The sequence below is a fragment of the Acomys russatus genome, chromosome 16 (assembly GCF_903995435.1).
Source record: "Acomys russatus chromosome 16, mAcoRus1.1, whole genome shotgun sequence".
NCBI classification, from domain to species: domain Eukaryota; kingdom Metazoa; phylum Chordata; class Mammalia; order Rodentia; family Muridae; genus Acomys; species Acomys russatus.
Genome location: NC_067152.1, coordinates 3,811,013 through 3,817,027, shown reverse-complemented (window position 1 = coordinate 3,817,027; position 6,015 = coordinate 3,811,013). Strand labels below are relative to the sequence as shown.

The window sequence follows — 6,015 nt, the reverse complement described above, 5'->3', positions numbered from 1 at the left end:
AATGGCTGCAGTGTTTACTAAAGTCCATTAGATATAAAGATCCATCCGTTTGGAAAACAAGCTCTTGTTCTAGGAGGAAAAACCCATTCTAACACTAGTCTAGTCTCTGCGATTTGTTTGAAAGTGACAGTGAAACAAAAACAACCAAGCCAAAAGTAAAAATAAAAACATCCATGGGTGGCGTCTGGGTTATAGCTCAGTAGGAGAACAAATGCTTAGCTTATGTGAGGCCTGGGCTCTGTCCTCAGCACAAAGATTAACAAATAAGAAGCAAAGGCAAGGCCAGAGATGGGTAGCTTTATGGTCATACAAACATGAAAAATTAACAGTATACTCGGAAATAGGGGTGAATAAATTGACCTGTCAGGGTTCTCCAGAGAAGCAGAAGCAATGGGCTCAGCACAGACCACACAGCCTGGGTCTATGTGCCTGTCTGTCTTTCTCTGTCTGTGACGAGACATCCAGGGATTGGCTCTGATCACCACAAAGGCAGGGAGCCCCCCCCACCACCACCATCTGCCACAGGCAAGCTGAAGCCTAGGAAAACCTGAGCTGTAACTCATTCTGAGTCCAAAGGCCTGAAAAATAGAACTTGAATACAGGCAGGAAGAAGAGGACGGCGCAGCCCAAACAAAGGCGCTGTGCTCTTTTGCTGCCTTTTAGTTCCCTGAGTCGGTTGGACAACTGTAGCTGGTCTTTGCTGTTTTGTGGGCTCTTTTTTCTTCTCACCTTCTATCCCCCCCCTCCCTGCACCGTATTTCACCTCTAACACTAGATAGGAGAGAAACAAGGATAGAAGGGAGGGAGGAATTAGGAAAATTCCTGAATCTAATTTCTTTTGTTTTTTTTTTCTTTGACCACAGCCACTAACAAACCTCAACTAAACTCACTAAACGACCAAGAGCTACTGACACCACCCATCGAGGCTCTAGTATTTATATACTCTCTGAAAAATTCCCAGAATTCCAAATGTCACAAAATCACAGAAACTATCTGCAGCTGCCAAAACCACACCCCTGCCTGCCAGAGCACGAGACTGCGGACAGTCCAAAGCAGCCCCATATCCCCACACCTAAGGTTAAAATGAAAACACATTCTTATAATATTTCCGTGTTTTCAAAAAAGACCCAAACTTCCGAAACTGTCGCTACAGATAACGGCCACCTGAGTTGTCAAGGAATAGGTATGCCAGGTCTTCTTTACTCTGTCCACTGGTTGAAGCTTTTCTTCAGGAAAACATCCTTCTAAATACCCTCAAATAATGGTTTCCCAACTCCATGGACATCGGCTAGCACAACAACAGTAAAGCAACTCACAGTGAAGGGCAACTGTGCACCTACACCATCTTTTTATTATTTGTACTGGGTTTTTGTTGTTGTTTTGTTTTGTTGGTTTGGTTTGGTTTTCGAGACAGGGTTTCTCTGTGTACTGTTTTTTTGCTTTGTTTTGTTTTTTTTGTTTGTTTGTTTTATTTTTGTTTTGGTTTGGTCTTCAAGACAGGGTTTCTCTGTGTAGATTTGGCTATCCTGGACTCACTCTGTAGAGTCCTTGAACTCACAGCAATCCACCTACCTCTGCCTCCGGAGTGCTGGGATTAAAGGCGTGTGCCACCACGCCCGGCTATTTGTACTGCTTTTTTTTTTTTTTTTTTTAATTGCCTACTTCTGCAGAATAATCGTATTTTCAGACACTTCTATATGAGCCACACTTTTATTTTAACTAGCATCCTGCTCACTATTTGGCTTCGGGGTGTGATTCCAACATGTCATTTTTGCATTATTATTGTTATGATGTTATAAAAACTCTAGTAACAGGTTTGAGATGCAGGCCATATGAACCTTACCCTTTAAAACTGCAGCTCTGGGCTGGAGAGGTGCCTCAGTGGTTGAGAGCCCTTGTCGCTCTTGCAGAGGACCCAGGTTGGAGTCCCAGCACCTACACTGTAGTTCACAACCATCCATAATTCCAATTCCAGAGGATCTGATGCCCTCTTCTGACCCCCAGAGGCACCACACACATTCGAGGTGCTCATAGGCAAAACACTCACACAAACAGATTTTTAGAAATGTCAATTCTATGCTGTCTAGTGTATTCACAGAATTGTACAACTGTCACTATTACCTAATTTCAGAACCTTTTCATTGCCCCCAAAGAAATTTTCATCAGTTCCTCCCTCGCTCCTCCCCGTCTTCCAGCCCTGGAAGCCGCTAATTGGCTTTCAGGCTCTGCGCTCTGCAGTTGCTTACCCTGAACATAACCGCATGACATGGTGGGAAGTTTTTGTTGTTTTATCTTGTTTCCATTTTTTGACTAGTCTCTTTTTAGAAACATAATTTTTTTTAGGTTTATTATGAATTATGGTATAGATGTGTGCCTGTCTGTGTGCATGTGAGTGTAGGTTTCCATGGAGATCAGAGGAAGCCATCGGATCCCCCTGGGGCTGGAGTGACAGGCAGTGTGAGACACCTGACCTGGGAGCTGGGAGCTCAACTCAGATCTTCTGCAAGAAAAGCAAGTTCTTGGGGCTGGAGAGATGGTTAAGAGCACTGGCTGCTCTTCCAAAGGATCTGGGTTCAATTCCCAGCACCCACATGGTGGCTCACAACCATCTATAATTCCAGTTCCAGGGGATCTGTTGCCCTCTTCTGGTCCCCTAGTTACCAGACATGTACTTGGTGCAGACATAAACGTAGACCGGACACCCATGCACATAAAATGGGAAATAATAACAATAAAAGCAGCAAGTTTTCTTCATTTCTGAGGCGTCTTTCCAGCCCCAGCAAAGTATCGGTAAGACATCGGGCACTCATTTTTTTTCTTATAGTAAAATGTCATATAGTAAAATGTCACAGGCTGTTAGAGTATTTCCAGTCTTGAGCTGTTGTGACCCATTCTGCCAACAGCAGAGGTCTCGTGTGCACATATGTTTTCACTTCTTGGAGGCACACTAGTGTAATTGCTGATCAGATGGGAACTGTTTCACATTTTTCAGAACAAAACTCCAGTTTTCCAAAAATGAAACTATTTCATCCAATCATCAATGGATGAGAGTTGTAATTTTTTTTCACCAACCTAACAGGTGAAAAGTGACATCTCTGTGTGTGTGTGTGTGTGTGGTGCAGGGGGGTTGCAATAGCTTTACTGAGTTATAACCCACTAACACACAGAACACACAGTTCACCCATGTAACATTAGTTCAGTGTTTTTGTTTGCCTGTTTTTACTAGGTTCACAAGTGATGGTAGCAGTCACTCAACCCCATTAGCAGCATTAGCACTCCGCCATCTGGCGTTCTCAAAGTGGTTTTCATTTGCTTTTCTTTAGTGGGCAATAGTACTGAACATCTTTTCATGGGCTCATTGGACATTTGTGCATCTTTTTGTATTATTTTTCTTTGGAGAAGAATGACTGTTAAAATACTTTGCCTTTCTAAAATTGAGAATTTAAATTGAGTCATAAAGGTTTTTTTTTTTTATATATATATATCCAAATTACAAGACCCTCATCATATATATGATGTGTAAATATTTTCCATCAGTTTGTAGGTTGCCTTTTAATTTCGTTGTAGTGTTCTTTATGGAACAAAAGTTGTTAATGTTGAAGAAGTCTAAGCCAAGGAGGGTAGAAAGGTATATGCTTGTATTCTCTGTCTTCTCGGAACACTGAAACACATGGAGCCTAAGATGTCAAAGCTGTCCATCAGAAGACATTTTTTTTTCCTAAGACAGGGTCTCCTATGTCTGTCCTGGCTGTCTGGGAATTCACTGTTAGTCCAAGCTGGCTTGGATACCTGCCTACTGGGATTAAGGGTATGTGCCACCAAGCCTAGCTGACATTTTATTAAGGGAAGGGGTGCTGGCGAGATAGCTCAGTGGTTAAGAGCACATATGGCTTCCAGAGGACCCGAGTTCTGTTCTGGTATTCTTGTCAGGGGCTTTATAATCACTTGTAATTGCAGCACAGGACTCTGATACTCTCTGTCTTTTCTCCGAAGGTACCTGCACTCATGCACCCCCCCCCAACAGACACATACATAACCCCCCAACACACACATACATACCCCTCCAACACACACATACATAATTTAAACTGTAAAATAAAAACAGAGGGCTGGCAAGATATCTCAGTGGGCTAAGGTAACTGTCGCCAAGCTTGACAACCCAATCACAGGATCCACATGGCAGAAGGACAGAAGGGACTCCTGCAATTGTCCCCTGACCTCCCCAGGAGGGCAAGTCCATCCTTACACACACCCACACACGTTTAAAGAGTTTGGCTGGCTTTTGTTGTTGTTGTTGTTTTGTTTTGTTTTGTTTGCTTTTGTGGATTTCTATGTTTGTGGTGTGTGAGCTGTCTCCACTCTAATAGCATTCTAGCTGCAAGCACAAGGCCATTTCTGGATTTTTATGTAGGTTCTGGAATTCCAAACTGAGGTCCTAGTACTTGCACAGCAAACAGTGTCAGTGAGCCATGTTCCTCCCACCTCCTGCTCTTTGTTTTATTTCTCATTTTGAGACAAGGCCTCATGTAGTACCGGTTGGCCTTAGACTTGCTATGTAGCTGAGGAGGGCCTTGAACTCCTGACCTTTCTTCTTCCACTTCCCACAGGCTGGTATTATGGGTATCTATGACTCTGCCTGGCTATTTTCTGTTACTTGTGTTTCCGATGGCACATCTAAGACATGACTCCCTTACTCAACAACACAAAGATTTGTCCCTATATTTTCATTTGTTTGTTTTTGATTTTTTGAGGCAGACTTTCTCTGTGTAGCCTTGGCTGGGCTGGACTCACTTTGTAGACCAGGCTGGCCTCGAACTCACAGCGATTCGCCTGCCTCTGCCTCCCAAGTGCTGGGATTAAAGGCGTTCGCCACCACCGCCCGGTTTATCCCTATATTTTCTTCTGAGAGTTTTATGGTTTTGGAGCCATGGCCCACTCGGTTGTATATAGCATGAGATGGTTCCGATTCATTGTTTTGGACAGCAGACCTTTTTTCTTATTTGGATGACTTTTATTCATTTCTTTTTCCTCACTTAACTACCCTGACTGATGGGTGTGCCGCCACACCTAGCTTTAAAATACAGAACACACCACTAAAGTCATCCTTGCCCAAAGGCCATGCTAATCTCTGTATTGTTTTAATTCTAGGGTACGTGCTGCTGAAGGGACCGCTTGTTCCATAGTCTAAGGAAAAAGATTTCAGCTTATCACTGAGAAACTGTAAAATTGTAAAATTATAAACTGTAAGACCTGAGGCTTCTCCCAGTTCTCGTTACTGCTAGCCTCAGGAGTTACACCCTAGTTCCCAGAATAGCTACATGCGAGCTCCCCACTATCAAAGGTCTCATACGGTTTCTAGTAACCGCTCTAGAGACTCACACCCAAGTCCCCACAAGAGGTCTCCCAAAACCAATGTCCATATGTATGATCTAACTTGATATGCAACCCCCCCCCCCCCCGCTTTGTGGTTTTAGCCTTTAAAAACTAGCCTGTAACAGCTACTCGGGGTCCTTCACCTCCCGAGTGCTGAGGGACCCTGACATATCAACAATTGGGACTTCTGATGTGTCAGTAATAAATTTTCCCTATACATCCAGCCTGTGTGACTTGAGTGGTCTCTCGCGGCGACCCCCTTCCTGAATTGGACTCTAGGGTCCAACATCACCATCAAGTGCATTATTAATATAGTTACAGTGTTTTAATGAGTCACTCTACAGGTATGAACTCTTTAAGGTTTGTTTTTTGTTGTTCAATTTTATGGCACACATGCACTGTGCTAGTAACAACCCTTGCTTAGCCAGAGTTATTAGCCGCAAGGAACAGAAGCCAACCCTAGCTTATTTAAGCACAGATGCAATTTACATTGAGAAAGGGGGGAGCAGCAGGCTCTGAGAATGGGTAGAACAAGAAAGCCCTTGTGGCAACTAGGACTGCTGTCTAAACAATGTCATAAGCCTGACCTGGCCAGAAGATTCTGTGATCTCTTATTGCTTAGATGGGGTCGGGTGGGGGGGT

At 43.6% G+C, this 6,015-nt stretch overlaps 1 pseudogene; it reads right to left on the bottom strand.

The window, feature by feature from the left end:
- Positions 1–5,074: 5,074 nt before the first annotated feature.
- LOC127200870 (uncharacterized) lies at positions 5,075–5,169 on the bottom strand (annotated as a pseudogene).
- Between the last annotated feature and the right edge of the window lie 846 nt (positions 5,170–6,015).